This window comes from Ambystoma mexicanum, chromosome 10 (assembly GCF_040938575.1).
Source record: "Ambystoma mexicanum isolate Mex_15411 chromosome 10, UKY_AmexF1_1, whole genome shotgun sequence".
NCBI lineage: Eukaryota > Metazoa > Chordata > Amphibia > Caudata > Ambystomatidae > Ambystoma > Ambystoma mexicanum.
The window spans coordinates 1,491,373,338-1,491,395,286 of record NC_090932.1 but is presented as its reverse complement, the minus strand read 5'-3'; the positions used below and the strand labels follow the sequence as shown (position 1 = coordinate 1,491,395,286).

The window sequence follows — 21,949 nt, the reverse complement described above, 5'->3', positions numbered from 1 at the left end:
TAGTTTAATAAATACCCTTGAACTGTGATTACTTGTGTCTGTCTTTACTGTTGCCACCATGAGGTTCTTACACCCCCCACACCTTTACCAATCATCCCAGTGCCTTGTTCTCTCATTGCCATCCTGCCTACCCAACTTGACTGTTGCTCCCCTCATGATATCTTTCATGGCACTTATCTCCTTGACAGCATTTCCAGTGGCAGCTTCCCTTATACCACTGTAATCCTGTGTACTGGACAATGGCAGCCCAGTAACTTCTACTTTTGCTGGCAACCCCTTGCCCAATTCGCTCCCAGTACTAATAAGGAATCCCTCCCATACTCTATGGTTCTAAGGATGAAAAGCTCTTCTAACATTTCCATTGTTAGCCATTACCCCACCCAAAGGATGACAGATTATTGTTAGCATCTACAAAAATTCTCTGTGTGAGATGGTCCACATTCCGTTCAAACACCTGGTAACGTTATCACGAATGGTATAATAAAAAAGCCAACTTTTATTGGTCCATTGACTTAAATTCAACATCTAAGGGTCTTTATCTGAGGACCACTATACAGTCCTTTGTCTATTCATGATTCACAGGGGATCATATACAGCACATTAAGGATATAATAAACAATTTCTTGCAGATGCTCTGCAAACATATCTGGTCTTCACTTGCCTGCTTCCCTCTGTCCCCTTTAGTCAGGCAAAAGCCTCTTGCATCCACCTCGGACCAACACACTATGATACTCACTGACGCACCGCAAATCCCTCTCCAGACGGGATCCCCCCAGGAATGCAGACTCATTTCTTTATGTATTTATGTATCTATTTGTGTATTCCTTTTGAATCAATAATTAGGGAAGACAAAAACAGGGCACTCTTTACATTTCTTTCAACCAGGAGTGTGGGGGGCTGGGTGGGTGGGTTGACCTGTTGAAAATGGAATTAGGGCATGCTAACCGACTTCAATAAACAGCACTAAACATCAGGGGGTGCTGTATATTGCACTGCTGACACATGCATCATAAGATCAGAACTAGAAATTGCAAAACCCTCCCCACATTGTCTATGCTAGGTAGGGCTGATGGGAGTTGTAGTGAAAACATTGGGCAGGTCAATGACTCTCCAGATATTTTGCACTAAAGCTCCCATTTGTCCTTCTCCCCCGCTGGCCATCGGAATGAGTGCAGCTTGCGGGCAGAAAGGAAATCAAAAAGGATCATGTCAACTGACATTACTGCACACTACTAAAGATCAGAAGGCACTGTAATTTGCTAAACTGGACTACACATACACATCGGAGACAAGTTGTGGCAGGGTCTGCAGCATGCAGCTCTCAAGATGTTTCAGAATACAACTTCATCATCCCTCGCAATTGACTATGCTGGATAGAGCTGGCTGATGAAAGTTTTAGTTAAACTTTTATTAAGGCATTGGCTCTGCAGATATTCTGGACTTTAACTCCCATCACACTCTCTAGCCATGGGACTATGATGGCTGCACACACTGTCTGGTCACAGTTGCAGAATTAGGGAATTGCTTTTAAGATGAACGTCACGTCCACTGACATGACTAACATTGATAAGCTGGCATATGCATATCAAGAGCAGTTGGGGCAAGGTCTGAAACCTGTGTCTTTTGTCAAGTTTCAGACTACAGCTCCCACCATCCTTCACCATTGCTAGTGACTGGTATGGCTGATAGGCAGTGTAGTCAAAGCATTCAGTGGGCCAACATCTGTTCAGATATTTTGGACTATAACTCCTATGATCCTATTAACTATGATGTGTGCAAGCACTGTCTGGTCAAAGATGCAGAATAAGACCACTGCTCATCAGAATGAATGCAGGTGAAAGGCAGATAAATCAAAAGAGGTCCAGCCAGCTGGCATTAATAAGCATCAGGAGTAATGCATATTGCTATGCTGATTTACACATACCAAGAGAAGTTGAGTCTATAGCATGGAGTTTTCTGAGATGTTCTAGACTTTTACTCCCAGAAACCCTTCCTATTGACTATACTAAGTAGGGCTGATCACAGTTGTAGTCAAAACATTTGGTGAGCCAAATGTTGTGCAGTGCCAATCATTCCATTAGGTAGAAGCAAAACACAGCATGGTGCAGTGGGTGCTGTGGCTGCCTGCAGAATAGACCTCATCCGCAAAATCCTTAGACAGGAAAATGAAAGGCCACACTCCTATAGTACTGTTGAGTCTACAGCATGCACTGTCTAGTCACAGTTGAAGAATAAGGGAATCACTTATCGGAACCAGTTTGGCTTGCAACACAATGGGTTCTTGACAGGGATGCCATTTCACCAAAATGCCAGGGGGAGCGGAAGTGACATGACATGACCCTTGACCTCTGATGACATCACAGGAAACGGTGTCATTTGACCCCAACCCGGAGTGACATCACGAGAAGAGATGGACCACAACCTTTCACCCTTTGACAAAACAGGAAGGGGCATCACATAGCATTGTTCCTAAGTACAGAACGAAAAATATGGTTATATCACATCACTATAATGTGATATACATTTCAAACATGAATGGATCACCATATGTATCGTTAATATCAGCGTGTATAGGCCCATATTACCAAATTACTGTGAATTCAAGCAGACGTCCAAGGCCAAATGATAATGATGTGTTATTATAAAAAAACAAACGTAATCGCTTTACATAGAACAAATATACATACAATATCACCCAACCTGTGTTGGTACTCATTTATCGACCTCAGAAGGATGAAAGGCTGAGTTGAGGTGTTTAAGAACAGACTAAATCCGTGACTCACCCCTGAAGTGTGCCTAAAATAAACCTTTAATGAGTCTAGCAATTATTGTATAGAATTCCAGAAAGACAAATTATTTGTTATTCCTATTCTTTCTTATTTACGGTCCCTGGTCAAAGTGTTACACTTGTGGAAACCCCTCTTTTTTTAAGCGACCTGAACAAGAAAGCCAGCCACTGCGGAAACAAAGAGCCACATGACGCTGGCCACATCCCAGGAGTTTACATAAAAAAACACATTTTTAGGGGTAGAAAGGGAGACCACAGGAGTAGCAAGAGAGACCTCAGGGGTCGCAGCTGTGACCCCTGGTGACCCCCAAATGACGTCACTGGTTCTTGAGCTTCTAAAGTCAGCATGTCTGCCGCAACAATCTGCAGAAGTAAAACAGCCTGGTACTTGTCACCAGCAGGCATCATAATTCTACCACATAGACAGAAGCGGAAGGCATATCTATGGTGCAAAGGGACAAAACATCCATTATTGCTTTGCACAGCGTGAGTGTGGCGTAAACTGTATAATAATGCACCTGTGACAAGTGTGCTGACTTGCAAACCACACTCAGCAATTTGGGCTGGTTGCTTTCATAGTCTGTCCCCTCCTCCCACTGATTATGCTTTTATTTTTAGGGTCTGTATCTGGGAGTGGGGATTTAGGTGAGGGATGTGATTGGCTGTCTTCTGTGAGTCCACCTTGGGCTGATTTAGACTCTGGAAAAGTGGTTCTGGGTGGCCAAGTGCTACCCCAAGCTAGTGGATGCTGGGTCCGGGCAGAATTTGGAGGATCCCCAGGGCACACTCCCAGGGAATACAATGCTTGCCAAGAACCAAAGAACCAATGACACTGCCTCAAACCAGTCGTGGGAGTCCAGACTATGCCAGTACATCAGTCCAACATAGAAGATACATTCCAAAACCCCTAAACCTGCTCAAGCCCCTGGAGAAGCCCTACAGAATAAGGCAAAGACATTTCCTCCCCAAGTGATAGAGCCTGCAGCACTTTTCAAACAGACCTCCAGGTACAATATATGGAAGTTTGCCCCTGTCTCTAAGGAAAAATAATTCCTTTCGCTATACTCTTCTAGCATGCAAGACAACATAATCAAAACTCCTTTGAGGAGGACACAGAGAGGTTATTTCAACACTTCAAAGCGAGATTCGATGAGTCAGGCAGTCCCGCATATACAGTGCTGCAATCCCACAGCTGCCCAACCAGGCATTATATCAGAGGCAAAAACAAGTTACAAAAAATGCCGTTGGGCGTTCTGGGAATGCCTGGCAAGTGGGTGCGTAAATACACTGCATCACATTTATTTAAGGCACTTAAAATAATATCATGGGACATTAAGGGACTAACAACCCAATCAAAAGACAAAAGATAATGGGCCTCATTACAACTGTGCCGGTCCAGAAACAATGGTGCCGGTAAGCCTACCGGCACCGTTGTTTCCGGACCGGCACAGTAAAACTCTGTGGGCGGGTGCCGTCCCGCCCGGCAGGTCTTTGCATTTATTAACCTCTGTATTCCTGTTTTTAAAGTACACCCCTTTTGCATTCCCAGTCCTTTTATCTTCCCAGATTTTACTACTTAAAATTTATATTTTTAGTTCTGGCATGTCAAGACAAATATTTTGATATGTTAGATGGATTCTGATAGAGCCTACTCTTATCGACAACATACCAACAGCTCAGATCAATCGGTGCATGCGTGGCGATGCAAGGCTTAATTTTGTTTTAAAACATTTTAAGTGAGAATTTTGCTCTTGTAAAGGCATTGGGATTTCTTTGGTGTGTAATTGAAGCAGTTCTCCACAAGAGACAACACATCACCTTAATATTCCCTCTCCGTGTTACCAATATTCAAAGTAAAAGGCTTTTAGTTGTGCATATTTTCAATAAACTTTAACCTTGACTGATCCAATGTAGATGGCTCGTGCTGTGCATCGAAATGTCTGTGACCTGATCTGTTAACCTTTCATAGGCTAATGACATTCAGTGTATGAGTTGATGTGAAATAGATTCTATGACGACAAAGCCTGGTGTTATGAGTGAATGCCTGAAGAAAATGTATAGTGTTTTAAATGCTTTTAAAACCTGCGTTGAATACAAAGGAGCATCTGGGGGTAGTCTTAAAGGCCATCTAGCCTGACCATACCTGTAATTGTTTTCTTTCCAGTTCCCACTACACTGAAGACCTTTCTTCTCTTCAGTATGCCTACAAGTGAGAACAGAACTTAAAATGCAATTCGATTCTGTTATTTTATCCCATCTCTGTTAGGTTTTGATTTTGTTTTCTTTTTTTCATTTATGAATGCAGACCTGACTTTACAATGTACATAACACAGCAAAACGAAATTCGACAGCATTTCCATTCCAATTCTTGAGTTGAATGAATTACTAACATGGCAGAATAAAGGAATACATTATAAATTAATTCTAACATTGATTGAAATACAACTTTGGCTGTAATGACATCATATTTACATATGCTATTGCATTATAAGGACACACAAAGCAATCCAATTATACACTTTTAATTAAATGGCTTCTGGTATTACCTGCAAAAAACTACTTTAATTGTTTTTGCTGCTGCTATGCTATGCCTTTCTCATTTATTGAATGTCGATGATTCATGTTGCTTGTTATGTTGTTATGTTGTAAAACTCAATAAACAGAGTTATAAAAAAAAAATTCTAGTGCTACCTTTCACATGTATAATGTTTCTTTCTTTGCAAATAAAAGGTGGTTCTGTTCAAACATTAAAGTTCTCTATGCGCAAAGCGGCACCCCAAATGAATAATAAACTGTGCTTGATATTTTGGGCTCAGGATTTCACACAGGGAAGGGCTGTGCTTTGCCAAGAAGTGTACTCCACAACACATATTCAAGTTGGGCACTGTTTGAAATATATTTCTGATACACCTTCTGTGAGTTGCACAATGCCTGAAAGAAAATATGTCACTGTACATAGGTATTATCTAGTCTGGCTTTGAAAATAAATTAATTCAACAGTCATTTTCCAACATTTGGGTGCACTGTGCAATTTGACAGGTGTCCCTTTTTACCATGACAGGAAGCGAGAGGCAGAAATCCAAAATAAGCACCAAAGTCGGTACATCTTATTTCTCTTGCTCTTGTCAGGGAGGACTTTTCTCCTTTTATTCATTTTAGGCATCATATTTATTATTAAATGCCGACAGGCTGAACAAGTGTTGAAGTGATTGGTGGGGTAAAAGTAGTATAAATACACACAAGGGGCGTATATCTGGTATGCATATACAGGCAAGACTGTATCAGGGATAGGAAAGGATTTTTAGAAAAGAGCATCTTTCTACTTAAAAGGATGGCATCACACTGTGTTCAAATGAAGAGTGTAGCATGCCAATTCCCAATAGCACAGTTATGGAATCAGGGGATGGTATCTGAAATGAAGGCCCATAATTAGGAAGCATATGCTTAAGAACGCATATATCTTGGTTTAAAGCCAGAGGAGCCTGGACAGCTTATTATATTGGTCTCTGGATCTTCTAAGTAAAGATGTGCTGTAAAGGTAAGTTTTGCAAGTCCAAGATGACCACTTGCTGTTACTGAACCAAGAAAAGTGTTCAGGCCCTCTTTAGATTGCACTTGAAGTTGAAAGTGGGATAAATACCCAGGTAAATGGAACGTGGAGGGGGGAGACATGGGGTACTGATGGGGATACTAAGGGGCCATGGTGTAAACAAGAGGCCTGATGGGGAGTCATGGAGGATGACAGGGGAGACATGTGGGGCTGATAGGAAGCCGCGGACATGACATGGGGGACTGTTGGGCAACATTGGGAGGTCATGTGGGAGACAAGAAGCACTGACTGGGAGACATTTGGACTGTACACATTGGTGGATGAAAGAAAATATGGGAATGCTAAGGATGGCAAGAGTGTGATAAAGGCCTGTCTAACGGGACGTTGGGAACCATAGACCATGGGACCCAAGGGGGAATCATAGGGTGAGAATGGGGCCCGTTTGTCAGAGCATTGGGGTCATGAAGAGGGCACAAAGAGTGCCATGAGAGACTGTGGTGTTTTGGTGTACACATGGGAGTTTTAAAGATAGACATTGGAAGGCAAATGAAGTCATGAAAGAGACTGGGCACTGAGACTGGGCTGAAATGGAATCTGGAGCATTTGTTGAAATGGGTTGCATTGAAGGTCATGGGGACTGTGATAAATCAAGGGTATTTGTCCCTTCTCCCCAAAGGGGAGCCACCGCCTTTGATGATAGGGAGGTGAGCCCACTCCGCAAGACCCTCCCTAGGGGTCTGGTCAAATGGGACCTCACTGGGAGAGACTCCCCCTTAGGGGACAAGGACTCCTGTTCCTGTGAGGAACTCCCTAGACCATCCACCATAATAGCATATATGGGACTATCAGATCTGAAGAACATTTTAAGATCCAGAGACTTGGCTGAAGGAAGACAACTAAAATACCACAATTTACACAAGAAGGAGGATCAGTCTCTTTGAGGAGAGACGCACATTTAACTGGGACGAGTATGCCGAACAGGGAGAGCACGCTGAGGAGAGGCAAAGCAGAGAGAGAGAGAAGAACGTAAGCAGGGGAAGCCCGCTGACGACATGACGCCTGGACGAGGTGGAGCCGAGGAGGGCCTCAGAGCCCACAAGTTCTAAAGGAGTCCTGAGCAGCAAAGGGAATTGCTGGAAGCTCGGCTTTTCCAAACAGAGAGAAGTCGAGGAGAAGGGAATCCTTATCCTGGTGGTGGCGTGACCATGACAACTTCATGGTGGGTTGTGTGCCTGTTAAGCAGCGCTGAAACTACCCAGCTGGGGAGTCAATGAGATGCCCTGCAACCCACATCAATAGCTGGTCGCAATGAAAGGACCGAATGCAGGATACCGATAACAAGGAGAACCACGAGATCCAGAGCAGAGGAAGAGAATCCAAGTGAGCACGATCCCGATAGCGTTCCCCTGCAGATACAGAGGTAACAGGGAGAACGAGAGAAATTGGAGACCGCCGAGGCATCGTTATGGAGCAGGAGTAACTCGTCCCAGTGAAATTGACGAGATAATAAATATAAAGCCATTTCAGTGGAATAGTGTTCATGTGATCAGAGAATAACGAATAAGCCTGAAGGAGAAGGTATTAAGAACTGGGCACACCCTGGGAAGAGGGGAAATTACCCCATGGTTAACTAATGGTGAGTGGAGGAAACCAAAGAGAGATGTCTATAGATATGAATGTGAAGTGATGTCATGTGAATTAAATGATAGGAGAGATAATCAAACTGAATAACCCCAGGAGATGGAAAAGCTCAGGTCACTACAAAGAAGACCCAACCTAAGAAGGCATGTGTACAAGAGTAAGAAAGGCATATAAGCCTGGATCAATGTACAAGCAACAGTGATTAAAAGGATTGTAGAACAACTGTCCCCAAAAGGTAGACACACCTGAAGTGCATGGTAAAAGAGTTACAAGATCTTGTCCTGAAGGTGGCAAGAGTGTATTTGAAGATACCTTACTGAAGAGAACTTTGAACTAAAGATAAGAGTTTGTGATGATACCCTAGAGGGGAAGACATTCTCCTAGTATAATGTGAGTTAGTTAAAATAGTGGTAGGGTCAGTTAGAACTAGCTTTGCACCGTGGACATATTCAGTTGGGACTTCCTGACAATTGACAAGACCCTTTAGTTATTTATGGAAGGAATACCCCTCTGGCAATAGGGAAAGATAGGCCTTATCTTTATTATTTTAATAAACAACAGTAATAATGTCCTTCAAGTGTCCACCTCCTTCTTCCAACCCGCCACAGGAGGCATAGTGGAAATATTAGGGCTGCTGGAGAGACATTATTATTATAATTATTGTTTTTTTATACTGCGCCAATTCACTGTTTTAGGAGTCTCAAAGCGCATAAACCGTGTCTGGATGAGGAGCATTCAATCCCTCCCACGGAACGCCGCCTCCTATTCTGCTCAGAAAACATATTGGGGCTCATTACAAGTTTGCTGGTATTCTGGTGGTAAATCCGTCAGAATACCAGCAAATGGATTTACTGATACCACCACTCCGTCCGGTGGAAGGTCCATGGGATTACAAATGGCGGTAGCCAGTGTAACTCCCCATTTCATGGAGTGCCATTGGACTCCATGGGAGATTTTTCTGGCATTACAGGTGCCAGTATTACAGGTGCTGGTATTACCGGCGCCTGTAATACCGAGGATTTTTTCTGATAAGGTGACGGAATGACTTTCAACTCGTAGTTGGCAGGTGCAGTAATGTGCTGATTTATGTTAATACTGGCACGTTATTACTGCAATGGCCAACTTGTAATGAGCCCATTGACTGAAAAATAGTGGAACATAAGAGAGAAATAGTAGAGTATGTTATGGCTGAAACCGTGGGCCTCATTACGAGGACGGCGGGAACACCGGCGTGTTGCCACCGTCCTCGAAACACTGAATCCGCTGCCTGATATCCCAGTGTCACGGGACATTACAAGTCCCGGCGGCCTGGGATATCAGGCGGCAGATTCGGGAAGTCCCCAGTCTCATGGAGTTCCAGAGGACTCCATGAGAATGGGTTCACGGAAGCACCTGCCCCTTTAACGGTGCTTCTGTGAAAACTCTGCTGTCCAGGGCCATTGCGCCCGCAGGTCAGACCGGTCGGGTGCAACGGCCATGGAAGACATAGTTATGGTGTGGCGGTCCGGAAAGGGTGCCGGTATGGTGTGACCGGCACCCTTATTTCCAGATCGCTCCACTTAGAATGAGGCCCTGTGTCTATTTAAAATATGGAAAAATTGTGTAAGCAAGTGTTCGAAGTATGGAGTTCAGAGGTTATGAGTACATATGAAAAGTATGGGTGTGTGAGGGGCTCGAGATGTGCTCAGATAATCCTAAATATTTTGTGAGCATGGTTTGAAAAGGTCATGATATGTGGGCTGCCCAAAGACCTGAGATACAGAGGTAGAAGAATAAGGTTCTCCAGTAAATTATACCAGCAGGTTCTGTACTCTAAAAGTAACGGATATTTGGGAGGTGATAAGTTATAGAACCCTATCAAATTTGAAATGCCTGCTGGTGACAGAACAGGATGTGAAAGTCTCATTGTTACCTACTGATTCAACATCATCAGAAGCTGCAATGTCTATGTTGAAGTAAACTCTGCAAGCAGTAGAAGTGTCTTTAAATATCAGAATTGTATGCTATGTTATTTAAAATCCGCACAGCACCCACTGCCATGCGCCATGGACCCAAAGACCTGCAGCCCAAATGGCCCCTCGGCAGGCCAGTGGTAGAAGTGTATCGAAAAAAGTAGTGGAACTGTGGTCTCAGCATGGGTGGTTGCATAGTGCAACATGTGACATGTTTTGCGGTCGGGGCATTCCAACATTCTACGTGACTAGTAACCAAGGCTCCTATTACAACTTTACACTTACAAGGGACATGAATGGACACATTCACTATATAGAATGGTGAATATGGTTGTAAAAAGTAGAGGAATGGAAAACAGAAAAAAACAAAAGTAGTGGAAAACCCCTCCTGAGCGTTCCCGCTCACTTCGATCACTGCGGCAGACCGAGCAGACATGAGGAAAGAAGCATCACCCTGCATACAATAGTAGTTACAAATTAAATAACTGTACACTTTTTAGCATGGGAATGCCAAGGGTAAACTAACCAGGTGGCTCCACACCACCAGGATACCAAAATCCCGACCTGGGCTTCCGTTTTACAGCTAGCTAGCATCGGGTGCTTTATTTCACTTTGTTCAATTGGAGTGACGGAAATCACACTAATTTATATTTATTTCTTCATAGCAGTTATGTAACGCCCAGACCCGGGGGTATTACAGCGTTTGTACAAATGAGAAGTAGAAACATTGATTACTATGTAGAGTTAGTCATATTTGTCAAAAAGCCAGGTTTTGTCTCTTGAAGGCAGGGTAACATGATTTGTTTCTAATGTTAGAGGGTAGTGAGTTCCAAAGGGTGGGGACTGTGACACTGAAGCGGACGCCTCCTGTTTTGGTGTGTTTAAATCTGGGGGTGACAAGAGAAAGGATGCTGGATGAACGGAGAGGATGTTCCTGATGTTTCTTAGCAATGCTGTTGTTGAGGTAGAGGGCGGCTTCTTTGCAAATGCAGCGATGACCGATGGTTAGGGTTTTAAAGTCAATGCCGGCTTTGACGGGAAGCCCGTGGGCCTTCTGCGGGTTTACCATGATGTGGTCAGATCAGCAAAGCCCTAGAGCTGCTCGCAGGGCTTTATTTTGGAGGAGTTGAAGCTTGGCTAGGTTGGTGGCAGATGTGCCCATGAGGAGAACGTTGCAGTAGTCCAGTTTGATGAGTATAAGAGCTCTGGCAAGTGTGAGATAGTTGTCTGATGCGAGGAATTGTCTACTCAAGGCAATGAGTTTGGAGGTATACGCTGTGGATGATGCAAGGGCGTTATGTGCTTAGCCAAGGATATCTCTGTGTCTAGGTATACCCCTAGCATTTTAACTTGTTTGAGGACCTGTATAGTAGTACCATCAATGGGGAATGAGGAATTCGCAGTGTCAAGATTTTTGAGGTAGTGAGGTGAGCCGACACTGAGTAGTTCAGTTTTGTCGTCATTGAGGCAGAGGTTGTGGATGTGCATGGAGTTCTGAATCAGACCGTATATGGTGGGAGGGGAGAAATGTACCTCACAGGGAGGCCTGGGTGGTTAGCGGCTGACCTTGTGACTGTGGCATGGGCGGCCCCTGTGCTATCGCTGCACTCCCCTTCTTTCACTTGTTTCCTGTCTTTTGGGTACCAGCTATAGGTACCCAGCTGCTGCATGCGAGACCAGCAAACTGGGGAGTGGAGTACCGGTTGAGTGTGAGAAGCGGCTGCACCCGAACAAGCTGGTAGCCATTGGGCAGTTGTTGGGGATGTTAGGGGTTTGGATTAAGAAATCCCGGATGTAGGAAAGGGCTGATGTTGGGTGGTATTGCAGAGGGGGCTCCAGTGTTGGATATGTGCTGGCCATTGGTTCCGCCAGTGCACGATAGTGTGTGGGGGGGTGTGATGTGGCGAGTGGGACACCTGGGATGGTGGGAACCGCATAGCTGGGATGAGTAACATTAAGATCATGTCCTGGAATGTCACGGGGGTTAATAGCTTCATCTAGCAGAACAGGGTTCACACATACCTGTGGGGTAAAGGGGCACAGATAGCCCTCCTGCAGGAGACACATCTCACTGCTGCTAGGCAGGCCACGATTATTAAGAAGTGGGGGGGCATGCATGTGAATCCAACTTCTCGGGGTATGCCAGAGGCACCCTTATATGCGTGTAGACCCCCAATCTGGACATGGAGACTGAGAGCGGAAGCGCTGCTAAATGAGCCATTCAGAGCCCATATGGGAGTTGAGATTGAGGAGTGTGGGAGTGTGGACAGTGCGGGTACCCTGTGGGAATCCTTCAAGGTAGTGATGAGGGTTGAGGCGATTGGCAAAATGGGTGGCATACGGAGGGATCTGTTGAAAAGCATTTCTAGTACGAAGTCAGAGATTGAGGACTGGTGAATGGGAAGGGGTGAACGGCGGGACACAAGAGGAAGTTTACCAAGCTGAGACAGGCATGCATAGCAGACTGGGTAAATACGATTATGCTAAATACATAGACCTGGGAGAGTACTGGCCTGGCTGTGCCGTGTTGAGGAGAAGGGGGAAATGATTAGCTCCATTAAGGACGAGTGTGGGGAAGAATGGCGGGCCCAGAGTGAGATCAACTTAGCCTTTAGCAGGTTCTATCAGCAGGTATATGGCACGGACACAGAGGGCAGTGTAAGAGACGCCCTGTCACAGATTATGTTGCCCCGCTTAGAACAAGAGCAGTTTGAGATGCGAGATGCCCTGCTCACTGAAGATTAATTGAAAGCGACCATACTCTTGCTGCTTTCTGGTAAAATGCTGAGGGCAGAAGGCCTCCCAGTGGTGGGATTCTACAAGGAGTATGCTGGCAAGCTTGCACCGAAACTCCTGCAGAGGCCGGAGGAGGCATTTGAGATGGGTCAGCTGCCTGCAAGTCTATTATAGTGCCCATACTCAACCCTGGCAAGCCACCGCTAGAGTGCGGCTCCTACAGACCGCTCTCAATGATGAACCAGGATTGCAAGATCATCACTGTGCTCCTGCAAGATGTAATCAGTGCCCTCATACACCCTGTTCAAACAGGCTATGTTCTGGGCAGGAACACATCCTGGAATTTGCATAGATTGCACCACATGATAGACAGGGCTGGGGGGACAGTGTCAGACTATTCAGTGGCTCTGCTTGATGCGATAAATGCATTTGGGACTGGCTACACACCGCCTTGCAGCACTTTGGGGTTGGTCCACGATTCTCCCGATGGGTGCACCTGATAAACAAGACGATGATGGCTTGAGTAAGAACAGGGAAGCATATATCAGATGTGTGGGAATTTCATAAGGGAACCAAGCAGGGGTGCCTGCTATCTTCTATGCTGTTCATCCTAGCTCTGGAACCCCTGGCAGCTTTCCTCTGAGCGGACTATAAAGATGCGGACATACCAATAGCAAGTGGCATGCATGTGGTTTTGCTATAGAGCAGACGACATGTTGCTCTACGTACAGAACATATCGGTCAATTTACCATATATGCTTCAGGTTCTGGATGGCTTCGCAAAGCTTTCTGGCATAACTATAAGCAAGGAGAAATCGAGGCTGTTCCCTCTGGCGGGTCTGGCAAGGTTGGAGAAAAGGTGTCTACCAACCTCAGGGCTGCAGTGGGCTGTGGACACTTTTCAATACCTGGAGGTGGATGTTTACCATGATCCCAAGAAGGACCATGAAATGAACATGATGAGAGCATTTTGGGGGATTGAGAACTCCATGGAGTTCTGGCAGAGGCTCCCCTGACAATGATGGGCAGAGTGGCGCTTCTCAAGATGGTAGTGCTACCACGTCTATTGTACCACTTCGTAAATATACCCTATGACATCCCGGGGATGTTCTTCCATACATTAGACTCCAAAGTTAGGGGGTTTATCTGTCGGGGGGCAAGAGGTGAAGAATCTCGCTGTCACACTATGTAGGGACTACAAAGACGGTGGAATCAAACTGCTGCATTTTGAAACATACTATCTTGCAGGACAGTTGCAGTTCGTTATGATCCGGTTGGCAGATAGGGCCTCGTTGGACACAGGTCTATTGCAGGAAGAGGCTAGGCCATACTAATTGAAAGAAGTACTGTGGGTGGAAGACGCTAGCTTGCGGGGAACGTCCATGCTAATAACACTGGGAGGAGGCTATGGCATAGACTGTGGAAGTTGGCGGGCAAACGGGACGCGTACTCCACAAACATACCTCTGACAGCAATTTGTGAGAGACATCACTGGGAGGTCCGTAGCTTCAGACTCCACTGGGAACCTAACGGAATAATCACCTTGGTTATTTGTTTAATGACTGCATATTAATGGGTTTCCCTGAAAGTTACGATATCACCAGCGGACAGTTTTTAACATCCTGCTCTGCTGTCCCCAAACCCGGTCTGAAGCCCAATTGAATGAGGGAGAACATGTTTGTACTCTCAGCCCAAGACTCCAGTCTCCCTAAAATAGCCCCCCAGAATCTTAAATACAGAATCTAAAAGGGAGACTGGTCTATAAGATGCTGGAAGTGCCCTTGGCCCCTTTTTATATATTGGGCAGATCCCGGGAGGCTGGGATAGGGCCTCTGGCAGAAAAAGCATTGAAACCCAAGGTCAAGCTGGGGGCTCCTAGGTTTGGCTCCTCCAGAAACAAATCTGCAGGGACATTATCTGAGCCTGCGGCCTTATTCCTGCCTTGGTTCTTGATGGCTGAAACAATTTCCTCTACTGTAAAAACAATATTGTCTGCCAGACCAAGTGAGAGCTGTTTGAAGTCCAAACCAGATGGTCTCTCACTGTTCGTATACACAATACCATATCTGATGTTGGCTTGTGTGGTGTTTAGCTAATTTTGTGCACCCTCTGGTGGTATACAATCCATTCTGTAAGCTGTGTTTCGGTGGCAAAGTGTTTGCATGCTTATTGTTATTGTGTATTTCTCCAATCAGTGCCGAATTTGATTATAAGGACGCATCATGCAAGCATGGCAATTTGGAGCTTTCAAAATGCACACAGAAAAAGGAAGTATTTTGCTTCTGTTTGTTTTTTGCTGGCGACGAGCCACAAATTGAGAAGGGCAATGGACCAGATGTGATAAGGACCAGAGGGACAACTGACCAGAGCAGCCAAGGACCAGAAGGGTGTCCGACCAGATTAAAGTGACTTACCAGGCAGTCAAAGACCTTAGGGCCGACGGACCAGAGGAGCATTTCATAAGGGAACAGGGTGGCCGGACGACTCCATGTCATAAGGGGCACCCTACTATACTCCTGGGTATTGCTTTTACTTTAGTTTTGCTTCAGACCATTTTGTTCAATTGGTGTGACTGCACTCAAATGATTACTGGCAACTACACAGTGTATTGAGTTTAAGATACAGGAATGGGATTGCCTAAAATAGTGAATTTCGGTTTTGCTCAATTTTATTGAAAGATAAAATGTCAGACACGTGGTGTCTGACATTGGCACAATAAAAAAACCACATCATCTTGTTGAGAAAACCTGAGGAGTGGTAGGTTAGGGAACCCTTAGGAGATGGCTCGAGGGAGCCAGGTAGCTATGGCCTTGGACTATAGGCCCTCACATATAACTAGCCTTGGATAGTAGGTGTTATAGATCACTAGTTGGAAACCCTTGGTTTTAGGGGCACCTGAGTTAGGGTGGCATGAGCCCATGGAAGGTTGGGGGAGGGAAGCCCATTAGTGAACCCTGCCCACAACTTAACCAGAATAAAAAGGTGTACATTTCTCTATTTGTGAAATAAAGACTGTTCAGCAATCCTTTGGGGTCTGGGAGTTTGTACTGCCATTCGTGACAATACAGTAATAATATCAAATGAATATTAAAACATCACCTGATGCAGCAGGACTTATAATGATTCCATTCACCACCGCCTTTCTGCTTGCTTATCTACTGTTGAATCCTGGATGTCTTCCCGTTTTCTTTGGCTCAATCTGCAAAAAACGTAAATCTGCTTTTTTCCTGCTTCTAGGATTTCTCCACCTCCTTTTTTTTTTTTTAAATTTATTTGATTGATTTTATACAAACAAAACAATGAAAACCAAACAAGCAGCATAATCATAATGTTTCAATTACACATCAAGTTATCGTAGTCACTGCTCCCATTATCCCTCCCTCCCCCCGTGAGCCTATTTGTCCATCTCTTTCAGTGTTTGGCACTTGCGGCCGAGTTTCGTCCTCTTCGGAGTCTTTTGGGTTTGATATTACTCCAAACAATTCTGTTATTAGCGTTTTCCAGGCCAATAGGGTGCCCACCTCCCCCTCATCGGCCCGGCTACTCGCATCTTGCCATGCCACCGTTTCAGCCTCCGCCCATTTCTGTAAGTCCTTCCACCATACATCCACCTTAGGTTTGTGGCATTTCTTCCACCCCATGGCGATCCTACGTTTCGCAAGCACATACGCCAGATTTCTTGGTTTCTTAATATGTTTGAGTTTCCGTGGCCTAGGGAACCCACCCAGTAAGCAGGCCAAGCCGTGTCTATGACAAGAGTAACCCCTCTATCGGCCAGTTTCTGTGCCACATCACTCGAGTAGCATCTAATAATCGGGCACGACCAAAACATAAGTGTCATGTCAGCGTTTTCCAGGTTACATTTAGGGCACACTTGTATGCCAGCGTTTCGAAACTTAGATATCCTCAAGGGGGTCATGTATCCCCTATGCGTTACAAACAGCTGAATTTGTTTTAATCTGGCATTTCTAGATACTTTTTTGTGGTAACCCAGGGCACGCTCCCACATCCCGTCCTCCATCGGGGCCCCCACTTCCATCTCCCAGTCCAGTCTCAGATGCGTCAAATATTTACCCACCTTAGCCATCACCATCTCGTACAGTCTCGAGATCTCATGACCCCCTTCAGACATATCATACATTGCTTCCAAAACTGCATCTGGTTCTTCTATCAAAACTGTTTCTGGCCAGGTGCTCTTAATCATTCGCACCAATCTAATGTATGTGACATATTGCCCCGTGTGTAGCCCCGCCACTTCTTTGAGTTCTGTAAACTCCTTAATGGATCCCTCCTGCCATACATCGCCTAGCGTTGCCAGCCCCACCGATTCCCAGTAGGTCCTAACAATCGCCCTTAGCTGATCATCCCCTCCTGTCAAAGCAACCAACCGTACCTGCGGGAGGCACGGGTATGGGACCTCCATTAGGCGACAAGCCCTATGCCAAATTTTCCGCCCAAGCTTCAACATCGCAGGGCGCCCCCTCATTTCAGATTCGGACAGCCAGATCATTTCTTTCAAATAAAACGGGGCACAGTCCTGCCCAAGCACCCTGTGCTCAGGGGTCACTTCATCGGAAAGCCACTTAGCCACATATTGCAACTGTCCCGCCAAATAATAAACCTCAAAATGGGGCAGTCTAATTCCTCCTTTTTCATAAAAGTTCTGCAGTTTCCAGAACGCCACCCTATTTCAGGTACCGTGCCACAAGAAATCCCTACACATGCTGTTCAATTTACTAAAGAACTTCTTGGGTATTATGTATGGGATATTACTAAAGTAATGCAAAAGCCTGGGCAGAACTACCATCTTGAGCATAGCCCCCCGCCCCATCATCGCCAAGGGCAATCTTGCCCAGAACTGCATGCTGTTTCTGATTTTCTCAATGGCTACTTCCGTATTGTGTCTGTGTTCATCTTGCGCCGTGTGATATATATCTATGCCCAAATAGCGAAAAGAGCTTGTTGCCCACGGTACCTGTAGCACGGGTAGTCCTTCTGCAGGGATCCCCTTATAGCTACCTAATGGGAATATGACAGACTTTTGGGGGTTCACCGAGATGCCCGACAACTCTGCATACCTTTCCATCACTTCAAGTATGTATAAGAGATTTTCTTCTGGGTATTGCAAGTACAGCAACAGATCGTCCGCGTACAAGGGTATCAAGTGTCGTTCCCCTCCCACCTCAATGCCAATCGTCTCATACTGTGCCCTAAGGCATATTGCCAAAGGCTCCAGGGCCAAGATGTAAAGCATCGGGGACCAGGGGCACCCTTGTCTGGTGCCTCTGCCAAGTTGCCATCTTTCGGATATCACCGCTCCAGTTCGGACCCTGGCAAGCGGCTCACTATACAACATCTTGGCCCACCTGATATAGCACAGCCCCATTCCTTCCAAAGCAGCCAATAGCCATGACCACTTGACCGAGTCAAAAGCCTTGATTGCATCTAGAGACACTATTGCCATCTCACCCTCGTTCTTAACACCCCATTCGACCACCCGATGAAGTCGCCTATGGTTGTGTGTAATGTTCCTGCTCGGGACATAACCCATCTGATCAGGATGTATGAGTCTGCCAATCACTTTCCGCAATCGATTTGCAAGGACAGCTGTGAGAATCTTGCTGTCTTGATTGAGCATCGACAGGGGCCTGGTGGAAGCACATCTGTGCTCCGGTTTATTGGGCTTGGGCAGCGGTATTATAATCGCCTCTCTAAGTGACTCAGGCAACCGTCCTATCTCAAACGCTTCATTCAACATGTCCAGCATTGGGGGGAGGATTTCCTCCTTGTATACATTATAAAATTTGCTGGGGAACCCATCTGCCCCTGGGGCCTTACAAGTGGGCAGCTGCTTTATTACCTCTTCTAATTCCTCCAACGTGATTGGCTCATCTAACTCCTCCCTCTCTTCGTCGCTTATCTTGGGCAGCCCTATGTCTTCTAACGTTTCGGTTATCGTGCGCTGGTCGCCTATCTCATCATCTCCATACAGCACTCTGTAATATTCCACAAATTCTTTGTTAACCCCCTCTTGCGTGGCCACCTCTTCTCCGTCCTCCCTAATAATAGTCCTAATCGGAGGCTTAGGGGTTTCGCTTTTGTATAGCCAGGCCAAGAGGCGGCCTGTCTTGTCTCCCCCGCGTGCTGCCTCTCAACATATTTCTTATAATTAAGATTGCAGAGTCTTTCCCAGTGCCCTGCGCATTTTTGCTGTAGTTGGAGTTCCAGCTCCGTGTCTACATCTTCGCTCTTTAACGTTGTTTCTAGCTCAGTTTCCGCCCTCTGTAGTTCAGCCAAGACCCCACCCTATAACCCTCTTGACTTAGCAATGGCCGCCCCCCGCATCACCACCTTAAAAGCTTCCCATAGTGTGCCCGCAGAGTCAACACTTCCAGTATTTTCCACAAAAAAGTTAGTAATCTCCTCTCTTATATCTTCTCTAAAGATTGGATCTTTGAGCGCCTCCGCTCGGAGGCGCCATGTAGGGATTTTCGCCCTCGGGGGGGCAATATTGCCATCCGCGGATCAGGGGCGAATGATCCGAGAGGACCCTGGCCTTGTATTCGGTTTGAGTAATCTCAGACATCACATCTGCTGTGACAAAGACGTAATCGAGCCTAGTGTGCAGTTGGTGCGGGGCTGAATAGTGTGAGTATTGCCTCGCAGTGGGATGTTTCATCCTCCGCACATCTGTAAAACCAAAATCTGTTAGCAGCGTCCGCAACGCTCTCGCCGCTGGGCTAGGCTTACCCACCCTGTCATCTGACCTGTCCACCACCGGATCCAACACACAATTGAAGTCCCCGCCCCAGATCACCACGCTCCCCATACACACACTAAGATTGGTACACAGGGCTCTGAAATATGCTGCTGTGTTCTGGTTGGGGGCATACGTGTTTACTATGCATACCTCCCTGCTCTCTACCAGCCCCCGCAGTATAGCCGTCCTTCCATCCATTTCAACCACCTCTTGTGTTAATTTGAACGGGACATGCAGTGCCACCCAAGTTAGCAACCCCTGGGCATATGCAGAGTATGGCGAGCCCACTACGGTCCCTTTCCACTTTCTCTTAACTAGGTCCAACTTCTCCAGCGTCAAGTACGTTTCTTGTAGTAATGCAATGTCTATTTTCTGCCTTTTCAGATACATCATGATCTTGTTTCTTTTCAGGTAGCTGTTAAGGCCCCTGACGTTCCACGTTATTATTCTGAGGTCCCCATAGGTCGTTAATAAGCACCCACCCGATCCTCCATCGATTACGTCCCTTCATGCACCGCAGTACCACAAACTGATTCTCCCAAATAGGCTCGAAACAAAACTTAAACTCCCCATAACCACACACACACTCAACTCCCCATCCCCCAACTTTCTGCCCACTCACCCCACCCTCCCCCAACAATACCCTCCCCAACCGTTGCCCAGCTCCATTCCTGGATCTCAGGCACCCCCACATCTAGCCCTGCCGAGCGCAAGCTTCTACTCAGGGCTCAGTAGGATAAAGCCGCCCTAATGGCCGCTGGAACTAATAGTCTATTGGGGTAGGTCGTCCGCGTTCTGTTGCTCCTTTCAAAAAACATTACACATTCAATTGCCAAACCGTTACCGATTACAGTTACACTCACTATATTCCAGTCCGAATCGAGCACCAGGCTCAGATTGTGTACCAAGTTCAGTTAGTCACAGCTTCTCCATACAATCAGGGTCCTTCTTCATTTGGTGTGATCTTGCCGATCCCGATCCGCTTCTTGTTCCGGGCAGCCCTGCAGGTCCAGCCATGCGACAACATCCTCAGGGGTATTGAAAAATAGCGCTTTGTTCTTATGTAGCACTTTCAATCGTGCCGGGTACAGAAGCATATATCTGATTCCTGCTGCCCTCAGCCTCCTTTTGACGGCTACGTAGCTGTACCTCTGCCTCTGTACCAGCATCGTGTAGTCCGGATATGCCGTGATGTTGGTGGATGCTCTCTCTATCGTGCCGCCCTTACGAAAGTATTCTAGGATCTTTTCTCTATCTCTGTAATTCAGGATCCTCGCGATGATCGGTCTTGGCGGGGCCCCCGGCCGGGGTTTCCTCATCAGGGCGCGGTGCGCCCTCTCCACCATAAATCCCTGCGAAAGATTACCAGCTCCGATCCCTTGCAGGATCAAGTTTTCAACATAGTTTGTGGGATCTTGGCCTTCTTCTCCCTCCGGAAGGCCAACCACGCGAATGTTGTTTCTCCTCGCCCTTCCTTCCGCCTCTTCCACACGATTTTCCAAGTTAGCGACCTGTTGTTTTAAGACATGAATCTCCTTCGCATTGCTCGTGATAACATTGGTATTAATCTTCACCCCACTTTCCAAACCGCTGGTCCTTCCTGCAAGTGCCCTAACATCTTGACGTAGCAGGGTGAGTTCTGTACCCACAGCATCGATCTTATTCTCCAGAGCTGTGCGTAGATCCGCCATTGCCAAGTCCCATTAAGCGCTTAGCCCCGTTATAGCTTCTAGGATCTGGTGCTTATCCCCTTCGGGGGCATCCTCCGCAGGGGTCTCGATCGCGCTCTGTACTGATGTTGAGGGGGTCTGTTGCATTCTCGTGAAAGTCTCCATCGTGGGTTGCTTGGTCTTGACTCTCAACCCTTTCGCCGACATGGCGCTTCCCGCTGCTCCTGTACGCCTCCGCTTTAGTGCCGCTGTCGCACCGTCCTCGGTCTGACAATGGTCCGGCTTCCAGGTCGCCTAACGCACATTCAAGATGGCACTTCGAATTGTCTTGCGGATGGGCTATGGCCTCCCACTCCCCATGCGACTTCCGTAGGCCTCATTACCCAAGCATCCAATGTCATCTCCTCTTGTGGTCAGATCGCCGAGGCTCCATTCGCGTATGTCAGGCCAGGCGCTTTCATGGATTCGACCACTCTGCCATATCACCCAATTGTGTTACTTCTCCAGGCAATTTACCGCAGCTGTGTCCCGCAGGTCCGGGGAATCAGTTTCGTTTCTCCTCGGAGGCCTTTCCTTTGTTAGCCGCCATCTTGGTGTCGAAGCAGACACACAATCGCACCGACAAAACCATGTATATCTCACGATTCTCGGGGACTATGAGCTTCTCCAGCGAACTTCACTTATCGTGCGGCTTCTGACACCTGATCCTCAAAGTTCTAGGCGCTCGTTGCAGTTTCAGCAGGTAAATTTGGCAAAAATAGAGTCGGATCATCAGGAGCTCCTCACGCAGCACGTCCTATTCCATGGCCAGTTAGCCACGCCCCCCTCTCCACCTCCTTTTCTTTCATTTTC

The 21,949-nt window shown here is 46.5% G+C and overlaps 1 long non-coding RNA gene across 2 annotated transcripts in view; it reads right to left on the bottom strand.

The window, feature by feature from the left end:
• Nucleotides 1-21,949, bottom strand: part of LOC138492463 (uncharacterized) — a 163,951-nt gene that overhangs the window by 106,892 nt on the left and 35,110 nt on the right. The window contains exons 2-3 of one of the 2 annotated variants that reach the window (XR_011276211.1): nucleotides 15,767-15,866; nucleotides 4,939-4,991 (exon numbers count right to left, since the gene is read on the bottom strand). This is a non-coding gene — a long non-coding RNA (uncharacterized lncRNA). Of the gene's footprint in view, nucleotides 1-4,938; nucleotides 4,992-15,766; nucleotides 15,867-21,949 lie in introns of those variants that run through there. The other variant, XR_011276210.1, reaches the window with a different exon arrangement.